The 13,648-nt window shown below is 41.3% G+C and overlaps 1 pseudogene; it reads left to right on the forward strand.

Moving 5' to 3' along the window:
• Positions 1-687: 687 nt before the first annotated feature.
• On the forward strand, positions 688-12,635 carry LOC114552255 (extracellular calcium-sensing receptor-like; annotated as a pseudogene).
• The last annotated feature ends 1,013 nt before the right edge of the window (positions 12,636-13,648 follow it).

The following is a 13,648-nucleotide window of genomic DNA, read 5'->3' on the forward strand; positions in this document are numbered from 1 at the left end:
AATAAAGTTCCCTGCATATTCTCCAATCTGTACCAATGTATCCCGGTGGTACACGTGTGGTAGTTTGAATGCACATAATTGTTGTAAAGGTTTCTGCTGAGAAGCTTGTTTAGCAAAGATTCAAGATGGCTGACGTTCGTTTTGCTTTGGCAACCCTTGGCTAAAGACGACAGAAATGGAGTTCTATTTGAGTAAGCATTCTCCGAACCCGGGAGACGGACGGCACCAGTGTCCCGCTATGCACCGCTCACCAGGGTCCAAGGCGACACGGAAACGGAGTTCCCAGTGGTCACTGCGGCAGAGCCTGGCCTCCATCCTACTTCCGAAGGCCGCACCGCCATCTTCCTGGGACCAGCACCTGTGTGCCGCCTAGGTGACCGTGGCGCAGAACAACATCGCTCTGCTGTTTCCGCTATGACCACTAAGCCTTTGGCTGTTCGCCGGAGTTATATCAACATTTGGCTGCACATGTCACAGCGGAAAATCTGCCTGCACAGGTCATAACTCACAGCCAATAGCATACGTGTGCTCTTGGATGGTCCCATTACCCCTGGTGGGTTGGTTGAACCGCACCTTGGACAGCCACGAGCTAAAGGTAGTGGAGGAGATGCGGAAACACTCCTCTGCCAAACATCAAACCTACGCCATAAAGCCCTGTGGGCAGCTCCCACCTGGTCCAATCCACCCATGAACCAAGTCGCAAACAGAGGCATCAGTGGCAGTGACAGCGACGGGGTGCCGGGAACACATATCTCACTCCAGCTGAAACATAACAACGCTTTTAAGGGCCACAAAGTTTCTCCTAAAGAGCATATATCAGGCAGCAGCCACACTTTCAACTCTGCCTACCGCGGCTTGTGAGAAATGAACAAATTGCTTCACACAGCGGCGGGGAGGGCACGATATTCACTCCTATGTAAACAGACAACACACAGACATGCATGTGCCCACTCTCGAAAAGCTGTGCTGTGTGGAAAGCATGTGGACACATGGATGTTCTAGCTAATCTCAAACGGCTATACACTTCAATTCACCAGCCCTCCCCTGGTTCTTACCGGTGTGGTAAAAACTATCATGCTATCTCAAGATCAGATAATGGCCCTGATGTCAGAGCTGGCGGAGCTGCTGGAGAAATATGCAATAGCCTAATCTCCCGCGTCTCTCCAGAGGAGGAGAGCGACGGGTTTTACTCCTGTTATTTCCTCAAGCAGGCGCAAACGGGAGGGATGAGACTGATGCAGGACCTGTCTGTGTTCAACCAGTGCATCCTGGAGCAATCGTTCACATGTTGGCTACCCGGCAATTGGTTCCCTTCCATTGACCTGAGTGCACGTTCACATTCCGGTAATCCCCAAACAAAGAATAGTCCTGTGATTCTCCTTCCTGGGAGTTCAATAGACCGGCTGCCATTTGGCTACTCTATGGCCCCTTGGGAGGGTGACGTCACACGTAACAGACACAGACGCATCTCTCGTAGGATGGCAGGGCAAGTCCGAGTCCCAGGTTGTGGGAGGCAGTTGGGGAATCCTGTTTTGTGCGCGGTGATATACCGGCCGCCAAAGTATAATCATGACTTTATTAAGGATTTTTCTGATTTTATTGCTGCTATAAGGACAAATTATGATAAGATTCTAATTGTTGGTGATTTTAATGTACACGTTTGTTGCCCTTCAAAAGCTATGGCGAAAGAATTTTTAGATTTGATTGATGGTTTTAACTTAATTCAACATGTTACAGGATCCACACAAATACATGGGCATTTATTGGATCTTGTATGGTCTTATGGGCTGCCTATTGATAATGTATTAGTGTCTGATGCTATTTTTTCAGATCATTGTCCTGTCATGTTTGATTTTGTTTTTAACGATTTAGTAAAACCACCCGCTCTCGTGCGTTATGGTCGCACTCTTAAACCCAACACCTCCTCGTGTTTTTCTTCTTCTTTTGTTGCTCATGTGCAAGCAAACAGTAGCTCCGCTGCCTCTGATACAGAGCAATTAACAAATGTTTTTTTTGTCCACCTGTTCTGAGGATCTGGACACTGTAGCTCCAATAAGAGCATTTTGCCCTAGATCAAAGCCTGAGACATGGAAATGTGAAGCCCCGCGCACAGCCAGGCAAGAGTGTAGAAGGGCAGAGCGCCGGTGGAAAAAGGATTGGCTGCAGGTCTCTTATCAGATTTTACAGGACAGCTGGAGAAACTATCAAAAATTTTTCAAGATTAAACAAATACAATATTTTTCAGAAATAGTTTCTCAAAATGTCAACAATTCACGTGTTCTTTTTAAAATCATTGGGTCTGTGTTGAACCCTCCACAATCCACTTCTATTGAATCTTCACCTGATACTTGTGAAAACCTTTTGGTCTTTTTTAACAGGAAAGTTGCAGATATTAGAGCCAAAATATTGCCCCAATCTTTGAACCTTTCTGTAAACATGCATTGTTCAGCTACTTTTTGTCAGTTTGAGCCAGTTTCAATGCTATTTCTTACAAAGATTATCAATCAAATTAAATCCTCCACATCCCATATGGACCCTGTCCCTACACACTTTTTTAAGGATGTATGGGAAACGATTGGCTCTCATGTTGAGGAAATTACAAATAGTAGCCTATCTTCTGGAGTTGTGCCTGCATTTTGTAAAAAAGCAGTAATTGAGCCACTGATTAAGAAAGCAGGACTTGAGTCCGCAAATGTTGCAAATTATCGTCCTATTTCAAAGCTTCCTTTTTTATCGAAAATTTTGGAAAAATGTGTATTTGTGCAGCTGCAGTCTTTTCTGGAGGCACATGGCATCTTAGATACTTTTCAGTCAGGTTTTAAAGTATTTCATAGCACTGAGTCTGCACTTTTAAAGGTTTTTAATGACCTATTTTTAATGACAGATTCTGGTGATTCAGCCATTTTAGTGCTTTTAGACCTCACTGCAGCTTTTGACACAGTTGACCACAAAATTCTTTTATCCCGTTTGGAAAACTGTGTGGAAGTCAGGGGGACTGCCCTAAAGTGGTTTGAGTCATATATTTCAGGGAGATGCTTTGTTGTTAAAATGGGGGACTCCACTTCATCAACTGCGCCTTTGAACTGTGGGGTCCCCCAGGGATCAATTCTTGGTCCTATACTTTTTGCATTGTACCTTCTCCCACTAGGAACAGTCTTTAAAAAGCATGGCATCTCATATCATCTTTATGCTGATGACTGTCAAATTTATATGACAATCGGAAAACATGAGGGCAGTCCCCTGACATCCCTACTTGACTGTTTGAATGACGTCAAAGAGTGGTTGGCCCAAAACTTTTTAAAACTAAATGAGAGTAAAACTGAGATTATGCAGTTTAGCCCCACTAATCCAATGATAGATTTGGGCCCCCTAAATGTCTCTGTGCAACCTTTGGTAACTAACCTTGGGGTAAAAATAGACAGTGATTTTAAATTTAATAAACAAATAAATGCAATAGTGAAATCTAGTTTCTATCATCTTCGCCTTTTAGCCAAAGTTAAACCGTTTTTGTCTTTTAGCAGTTTTGAACAAGCTATACATGCTTTTATTTCTTCTCGTTTGGACTATTGTAATGCACTTTATATTGGTATAAATCAAAACGCACTCTCACGCTTACAGTTAGTCCAAAACTCTGCAGCCCGACTTTTAACAGGAACCAAAAAGCGTGTGCATATAACTCCAATTCTTGCCTCATTGCATTGGCTCCCTGTTAGTTTTAGGAATGATTTCAAGATTTTATTGTTTGTTTTTAAAGTTGTGAATGGACTGGCCCCAATATATATTTCGGACCTCACCCAAATTTATACGCCAGTGCGGACACTGAGATCAGAGGGCCAGAACCAGCTTGTGGTCCCTAAGTCAAGACTTAAGACTCGGGGGTACAGGGCCTTTTCTGTGGTTGGACCTAAACTCTGGAATGCCCTGCCCCTCCATGTCCTAACTGCCCCTACAGTTTTAAGGCACGTCTAAAGACACATTTTTATTCTTTGGCTTTTAACTCAGTTATGTGGTCCACTGTGGTGTTTATTCTTTTTTTTTTTTCTTTCTATATTTTATATATATATTTTTATGTTCTGAGTCTTCTGTGCAGCACTTAGGAAACTTTGTGTTTGTAAAATGTGCTATAGAAATAAAGTGGATTGGATTGGAAATCCTCCATCTCGCCACATTGCCTGGAGCTTACCACGGTGCTGAAACACTTTACTCTGAGTCTGTCAGGTAGATGTGTCGATAAGAACAGACAACATGACAGTGGCGGGTACACTCAGGCCGGCTATTAGAAATAGCCAAGAGCCTGCTGCTGTTGTCACACTGTGACACCTGCCCTTAATCAGAGTGGCGCACACTCCGGGGTTACGAAACCGTGCGGCAGACTTGATGTTGCAGGGTTCCCTCTCACAACGAGCAGAAATTAAATCCAACTCTCGTTCAGATGCTGTGGAACAGGTTGGGAGGGATCCGTTCGCCTCAGGAGAGAATGCAGAGTGTGCGCTGTGGTTCTCTATGAATGCGCGAGACTGGGCTCGCTTTTCCCCCTGTCCCACTGACTCCTCGTCTCCTGGCTCGCATTCAGGAAGAGACCCCGCAGTGATAAGCCCTGACCTAAGCTGTTGCCCTGGCCTCTGAACGGGAGCGCATGGAGAGGTTAGGGTGTCTCGTTGCGCTACTTAGGCAACAGCTCCACCCTGTGGTTACATTAGGTATGTTGATCTGTAACAGCAGAGCTCACTGTGTGAGCCAATATGCTGTATGTGAATACATGGATCTTAAGTCACAGAATGACTAGTGGCCTTAATTCAGCGTGTTACGCTTGACGGCGGTCCCCTTCCGAGCGCTGGTGTGTGGAGAAAGGCTCAGACACCACCTTGTGTCCTCTGCCTCTCGTGTTAACCTACCCTCAGACACTGCTGGATAATGATTTGGCTAAAGTGTATGTTGTGGCCTTTTTCGTCGTGCCACAAGGACTATGGAGAGAGATGGGGTTTTGTGCATCCCTTGGTGAAGCGTTTGTTGAAGGGGATCAGAAACCTGTTGTGCGTTCTTTGGCACCTTAATGGGATTTAATCCCAGTGCTCCGGGCTCGGAGGTTCCCCTTTTGAGCCTCTGGCACAAATCTCTCTCAGAAAGTGCTGCAGAACCCTCAGCATCCCTCTTCCCGCGCCATTGGCCACCTGCTTCACTTCAGAAAAAAGGCTGATGTTGGGAGCAGATCTCTGGTCTCGCAGCTGTAATATACAGTAACTGCGGACGTAAGAGAGGCCCATGCAGGGCACAAGGGCGCAAAAGAAATCTTCATGACTGTGAATGCGCGAGGGATAAACCCAATAGCAACATCTCCTAGGGTGCTATGCCTATATTCATAGAATCTGGAGTTACGAAACGGAACTATCGATCATTATGGAGATTGGTCCTATACAGACGACTCTCTGCCACCTGCTGACTCCAACCACTCTGCATCAGAGCCTGAGGTGTACTTTCTGCTCAGACTGTAGTTCTGACCATAACCTAAAATGAGATTAACTATCAAGCAATGAGTCTTGATGATGTTCAGTTACACCAAAAGCCAGACGATTGAGGAAATAAATACTTTCCATAGTTTGTTCCCATGTTCGCAGATCCATAGGTTTCCATTATAACAGTTAAATAAATTTTAATCTGGGCTATTTCTAGAGAAAGATATAGTCTGTACAATGTAAGTGAAACTTCACATGTAATCCATGGTTGGATTTGACAGCATTCATTTCCTGTATAAAATGTCTACTATTCAATAGTGAATGGTCTTTCTAGACTGGCAGTGTATTTTTTATATTCTACTTAATGTGTAAATGTACTTGGGAATTTTAACTCCTTCCAAATGGCTTCCTAGACTGATTGTACAGATACTTGTTATCTTTGTTCCTGTAATGTACTGTCCAAACTGCATACATTGAATATGAAGCAATAAGAATAATTGGGCTTTAAGCAGAGAGGGAATGTCTTGTATCATTTGAATGTGTAGTATAATCAAAAAGATACTTTTAATAGATGGGGTTCATCTTTTCAAAGATCAAATGTAAGTCTTCCTTCTCTTTTCAGTGGTATTTCTGTATTTGTGTTGTGTGTAAATGTCATTGTTTTTAATCTAACATAGGTTTTAGTTAAGAACCAATTCTAACTGTACATTTATGTTTGTGCATGTTACCTGTGTAAACATGTCAAGCATGACTATGCACCAATTTATACAATAGATGTTGCATTGCCCAAAAACATTTGCACCGAACAAATAATTGCATTGAATACAATAGAGGACATAGGCTTGTTTAGGTGCAATATAGTACATCGACTTCCGTGCTTGGACTTGTTGCTTTCTATGATTTGTAAAATTTGAAAACATGATTGTAAATTTGAAAGATTTGGAGTTTAAAGGTTTTTATTTTTGTAATTGCTTTGATACAGACTGGTACTGGTTGTTAAATGTTGTATAACTTAAAGTGCCCATATTATGAAAAAATCTGGGGTGTTATTTTGTGTCTCTGGTGCTTCCACACACATACAAACTTGGAAAAAAAAACATCCATTCTGTTTTGAGTGAGATACGGGTTTCTGATTGTAACCTGCCTTCAGTCTCCGGGTGAGCTGTTCAAAATCTGCAGGGTTTTCTACGTCACTAGCCGAAACAAGGGGGCTAAACCATGCTAGTGCTAGCATGCTAGCGGTTAGCCCCCTCGTTCTCAATGGCAAAACACTGCTACAACACACACAAGTTCACTATAATCTACAAAAGAACTACTTACGTGTCCCTATTCTGCAGGCATTCCACGCAAAGTTGGAAGTGCACCATCGTTTAGAAGAAGTCTCCCAGCTAATCCTGCCTTGTACTGACTGCAGTTAGAGAAACAGCTAGCTAGCAATTGTGAGCCTTACCTAGCTACTGCGCATGTGCGACTGGTGACAAAGATGTTACAGAAGTTGGGATGTCTCACTCTGTAGCTAAAACAGAGACCTGACACAGGGTGAAAAGAGGAGCTGCAGCAATGTGCAGTATAACAAAAATATGGTGTTTTTTGATAATTAAACCATGTAAACCTGTACCGTACAACCTCAAAATACAATTATGAACCTGAAAATGAGCATAATATGGCCACTTTAATGGAATGATATTACAGTGACATCGGCACAGGGTCAGGCTGAGGAGTGGAGGGTGGCAAAGCTACAGTTTTGTTTTTTATTGTTTCAGTGTTGCACCATTCTTTTTTCTTTCTGTTGTTGCTCATCGGAGGACTGTGAGCATTTTCCCACCAATGCAATAAAATATTGACATATTTGATGTAAACACATCTCATGTTTATTTCATGTTTTACTCAAAATGCTACACACAACATACAAAAGATGAAGCTTTAGCTTAAAATCAATTATTGTAAGTCACAAACAGCCTGAGATTTCCCCATATGCCACCTTAAACATAATGGGATGTAATTGCTCATTAAATTACTATGTAATAGAGCTGACAAGCGGCACACCTGTTGCCCTGGGCATAAAATTCCATATACTGGGTTTAACAGACTGCCACTTTGTTAAGTTATAGATCAATCACAGTACAATATTCCTTAGAAATCTAAGAGGAATGGACACAAAGTTGAATGATTTCTTTCATCTTTGATGTCCACTTTGCAGCTCATTAAAATAAAAGGTAAGCAGCCTCCCAAACATTTTTACTTGCTTATCCTCAGGTTCAGTATCACAGTTACCTGGGGTGCAAATGACATCATATAGTGGTGTCCCCCCCCCCTCCTCTCACACACACACACACACACGCAGAACTTCATACATGCTAATCACTTGTAAGCATTAAATTGTTTTTCCACCATCACTCTAGGGAGGAATAATTTGGGCTTATGTGCTGATTGTGTCATCAGTTTTTCTTCCTTGAATAAGGCTTTACACCTATTATAAATACAACAAAAATTCACTTGTGCAGAGAGGGGGGTGGTTATGCTTTAGTCAAGATACCATTTTCAGCTTTTTTTTCCAACTATTAACCTTTTGATATTAGCTGTTTTACCAAGTGAAACATGTTTCTGTTTATAATGTCCTGTCTTTTTGCCAGTAACTGACATGAGGCTCTTATGTTACATTTGGACATGTGATATGTAATGGGATTTCTCTTTGGTAACAGGAATTGTTGAACATTGTTTGTGAGGTACCATTTATTCACTCTATTTTCAGGTTTGATGTGACTTGTGTTTTGCTGTGTTTTACAGACTGAATATACTGACGCATATTCTGACATTCTGATAACACTCAGCTATATGTGTTAAATGTCCAGAACAGCTGCATCCATGTCTCGGTTCCCGTGGCTCCTCGCTCGGTGGCCCTCCTCAGCTCTCTCCCTGCTGCTTCTCAGTGTAGTGGGCAGACAGATGGGACTGGAGGTGGTTCAGGCGATAGTGTGCTCCTGGTGGGGTGCACCGAGCAACAAAAGCCTCTCCCAGGATGGAGATGTGATAATCGGTGGACTTTTTAATCTCTATTACAAACCTTCATATGTAGAGCAGGTCTTTAACACGCTGCCACATTATGAACCTTGCACTGGGTAACTTAATCAGTACATTGTTGTTGAATGTCTGGTGATTATTATGTTGTTCAGCACATCTGGTTTTTTTATAATTTTGTCATGCTCATATGTTTCTGTTAAAATGCAGATGAAAATATAACTTAAATCTACCAAATTCTGAACTAGAAAGTTACAGTATGCATGTTTATACACATCATGTTTTATATTGATTATATTTATTATAAAATATTAAAGTTATAAAGCTATATATATATATATATATATATATATATATATATATATATATTGGAGATAAGCAAATTTGAATTAGTTTAATTATTTCAATATATTTTGCTGCTGTGATACATTTATGTTGGTATATTTATGACATTTTTGGACATTTGCCTTTTTTTATATTTATGTGCATGGTGATTACTTTTCATCTGTCACTAATTCATGTTGTGGTTTATGTTATGTTATATGCTATTCCTTTCTACTTCTGTGGTTTCAGATTAGATCCAGAGGTATTACAAAATGTGTATGCCATGGCATTTGCGGTGGAGGAAATCAATCGTAACAACACCCTGCTACCAGGAGTGAAGCTGGGCTACCGCATATTTGATAGCTGTGCCCGATACCCCTGGGCTCTGCAAGCTGCATTGTCACTGGTTGCAGGAGACGAACACAGCTGTAACGTAACAGCCTCCACTTCTCGTACTGCAGCCGGAGAGACAGCAGGTATCATTGGATATTACTCAGTATGCTACTAACATTTTCTATATCCATGAAAACATCAGCTGATATTTGTAGTATAAAAAGATTGACCTCATGTAATTATATGTCCAATGCTATCAGCAGGCAGTCAACCTGTTCCTTTGCTCATTGGTGATGCCCAATCAACAACAACCATATTTCTGTCCAGGATCCTAGGGCATCTCCCTGTGCCATTTGTGAGTTTCATTATATCAGGAAATAAACCTCTGATGAACCTTTTTTATACAGTCTACACTAAGAAGCTGATACTATTTTTTTTTATAAAAAACTAAAATGGTATTATTGCTGTAAAAGCAGTGTCAAAATAATATTGCTGCGTTTTTCTCTCAGATCAGCTACTAGTCAAGCTGCCCCTGTCTAAGTGACAAGATTAAGTTTCCTAACGTCTTCAGAACAATCCCCAGTGATATTTACCAAGCCCGGGCCATGGCACAGCTGGCCATACGCTTTGGCTGGACTTGGATGGGAGCGGTGGTTGTCAACAATGATTATGGTCTTTTGGCAATACAGGTGTATGTCTTTGTTATTATTCTATGAAATGCCTCAAAACTCTTCAATATATTTCCTTCATATATAGTGAAGATAACAATATCCTATTTACATGAAAATTTTTGTTGTTTTGACCTCCAGGCATTTCAGAAAGAGACTCAGGGGAAAGGGGTATGTTTGGAATTCCTAGAGACCGTCCACAGAGAAACTATTGAGAGTGATGCCAGACGTGTTGCCCTCACAATTCAAGCTTCGACTGCGAGGGTGATTCTGATCTTTTGCCTGTATATCGATGTAAAGACAATATTTCTGGAACTGGCCAAGATAAATGTGAGCAACTGGCATAGAAATAAAACAAAGACATAGGCTATAGTTTGTAAAAACATAATGCCATCTCTTTTTCTTGTTGTAATTTATTTCAATTTCCTCTTACTGTAGGTGACGGACAGACAGTTTCTGGCAAGTGAGGCTTGGAGCACCAATAATGATCTTCTCCGAAATCTTGCCATCTCTAAAGTGGCAAGTGGTGTTCTCGGTGTGGCCATTCGAAGTTCAACCATACCCGGATTTGAAAATTATCTCAGACGTTTGCACCCAATTCGTAATCCTGATGATGACTTCTTACAAGAATTCTGGGAAAATGAGTTTGGATGCAGTCCTGAAGCTGATGCTGAACCTCTCTCTTCACCACTCAAAAGAAGGTCTGACCATCCGTCAAATGTTACATCTTCATCTACTGCCAAGGCGTCCTTTCAGAAAGCTTCTCTATCACCCTGCAGTGGCACAGAGTCCCTGGAGGGACTGCATAATCCCATCACTGATACCTCTCAGTTAAGGGTGACATATAATGTCTACCTTGCTGTTTATGCTGCAGCCCACGCCCTTCACAGCCTTCTCTCCTGCCCCGACACAGACAGCTCACCCGGAAACAACAGCTCCACCTGCTCTTCTCCAAAAAACATCAAATCAATAGAGGTAAACATAATTATGCCTGTGTTATCTCATCCCCAACACTCATAGTTATTTAAATTTTTTGAACTGAATATTGTAATATTCATAGTGTAAGTGCATTTTTTGTAGACAGATTTGTTTTTAAATATCAACGGTCTCTTCAACATTTGTTGCTTTCAGCTGTTGCAGCACTTGAACAACCTGCATTTCACAACGCCACAGGGGGAAATGTTTTACTTTCAAGGTGGTGACGCTCCAGCAAAGTATGACCTTGTCAACTGGCAGAACACCCCTGAGGGGTCACTCAAACTTGTTTTGATTGGTCGTGTGGACGGGTTTGACCTCCACCTCAACCAGTCAGCTGGTCAGTGGAGCAACGGATCCAATCAGGTGGTCACATCGACAAGTGGTGTCAAGGCTACAAACAAACTTGCTGTTGAAATGAACGTCTGTGTAGATTCACAAGATAATGTCGTATTATTTGGCTTGTTGTTTAGGTGCCTACTTCAGTGTGCAGTGAGAGCTGCCCCCCAGGCACCTGAGTGGCCAACAGGAAAGGAGAACCTCTCTGCTGCTTTGACTGTATCCCATGTGCTGATGGGGAGATTAGCAATCAAACTGGTAAGGAAATTACTCCATAAGACAACTTTAATTTTCCCCTTTGTGTTTTATTTTCCTTCCCTCTCTTCTGTTTTTTCCTCTCCCAGGTTCCCTTCACTGTGAGCGTTGTCCATTAGAGTTTTGGTCCAATGCTAAACGAACTGCCTGCATCCCTCGCCAGCTGGACTTCCTTTCCTTTAATGAAACTTTGGGCATTACTCTGTCTATAGCAGCTGTGTCTGGTACTGTGGTGACAACAGCTGTATTTGTAGCTCTTTACTACCGTCAAACACCTATGGTGAGAATCTAAAAATATTTAACAAAGAGTTTGTTGTATTCATTTAAAATTCCTTTACATTTATTTTTTTCTTTAATTTTTTTGGTTTGTTTACGAAACGGTACTGTATTGTTTAAATGGCCACATCTTTGTCTGTTAATCTGATTCACATCAAGGTACGAGCCAACAATTCAGAACTGAGCTTCCTGCTCCTCCTGTCGCTGAAGCTCTGCTTCCTGTGCTCACTGGTGTTCATTGGTCGTCCATCAGTCTGGGCTTGTCGGTTCCAGCAGGCAGCTTTTGGGATCAGCTTTGTACTTTGTGTTTCCTGTCTCCTGGTCAAAACCATAGTAGTTCTGGCAGCTTTCCGCTCAGCTCGGCCTGGTGCTGAAGCCTTGATGAAGTGGTTTGGTCTAGGCCAACAGAGAGGAAGTGTTTGCCTCTTTACATCTATACAGGTGTGAATATTTATTTATATAAATATTTTATATATATATATATATATATATATATTTTATTGATTAAATGATGAGAACACTATTACACTTATAAAAAAATAACCCTTACATATGTTTACATTTTATACAGGTTATCATTTGTGCCACATGGCTGTCCCTCAGCCCCCCTGTGCCTCAACGTGATCTGGGTTTTCAGGGGTCAAAGGTCACCCTGGAGTGCGCTATGGCCTCTGTGGTGGGCTTCTCTCTGGTTCTAGGTTACATTGGTTTGTTGGCCTGCACCTGCCTTCTCTTGGCCTTTCTTGCTCGGAAACTCCCTGACAACTTCAATGAGGCCAAACTGATCACCTTCAGCATGCTGATATTCTGTGCTGTCTGGGTGGCCTTTGTCCCTGCTTATGTTAGCTCTCCTGGGAAATACACTGTTGCTGTGGAGGTTTTTGCAATCCTGGCCTCTAGCTATGGTTTATTGCTCTGCATTTTTGCCCCCAAATGTTTCATCATTCTCTTGAGGCCTAAGAAAAACAGTAAGAAACATCTGATGGCCAGGTAGTTTTTCTGGCTGAAATGCAATTTTCATGTGTTTTGTCAATCATATTTTTACCAAAAGTCATCTAAATAATGCTAAATGTAAATGTGATTATAGTTATGGGTTTCATTGGTAACTGAGTAAGAATATATCTGCTGTTCTTAGAGATCATTAAATGTTAATATAACAATGCACCATCAATCATTAATGACAAATACACATTTAAATAAAATGCTGCTTACTAAAAAATGAATTGATGTATTTTGAATTAATGTGGTTGTTCAATGGTATAAAACTCTCCACCAGTCCTTCAGAAAACAAAAACATTTTGATTCAAATTACACTACCTTCATGGATTCTTGAAATAGATTCATTATTCAGGTTATTCAAGAAAGATTATGTACCATCCTGTGGAATTTTTATTAAACTCTTTTCATACAATACTTGATAGAAGTAAATAAATGTATTACTTTCACAGTGGGCCAATATCGTGCAATATGTTCTAGCTTTATATAGTTCACTGATATCATAGTTTTGCTGCATGTAGCAAATAAAGACCACTAGATGGAAGTACCATACCATCTAATGGAATGATGCTCTGATGCTTCTTTCCTCATCTCTCAACAAGGTTTGTTCCTTGTTGGACATGCTAGTCAAATGCCAAAGACCCATCCTGCACACTTAGAGTATTACACATATACACCAGATGGGTGTTGGGAAGAGTTCCTTGCCTACTTCACTTGTGTATAATGCCAACCAGGGTGTGTTGAGTGTGGCCTATATCTTACCATTGCCAGTGCTGAAGAAGCATGAAAGGGCTGTGTGCTCTCTCCTGAACAGGTTCTTGCTTCTTCATGTGTCAGTTTTGGAGATGAAACCTACATGCCATTTTAATGTTAATTACTTGGCATACAATTCTCATGCATTATATAATGCCATATCTCTGCGTAGAGGATTCCACTTCCATATTGATTCATTTATGTCAAGAAATCATGGGTTGCAGTTTAATATGACAATGGTTTGGTAATTATGTTGCA

The sequence above is a fragment of the Perca flavescens genome, chromosome 3 (assembly GCF_004354835.1).
Source record: "Perca flavescens isolate YP-PL-M2 chromosome 3, PFLA_1.0, whole genome shotgun sequence".
In the NCBI taxonomy this organism is placed as follows: Eukaryota; Metazoa; Chordata; class Actinopteri; order Perciformes; family Percidae; genus Perca; species Perca flavescens.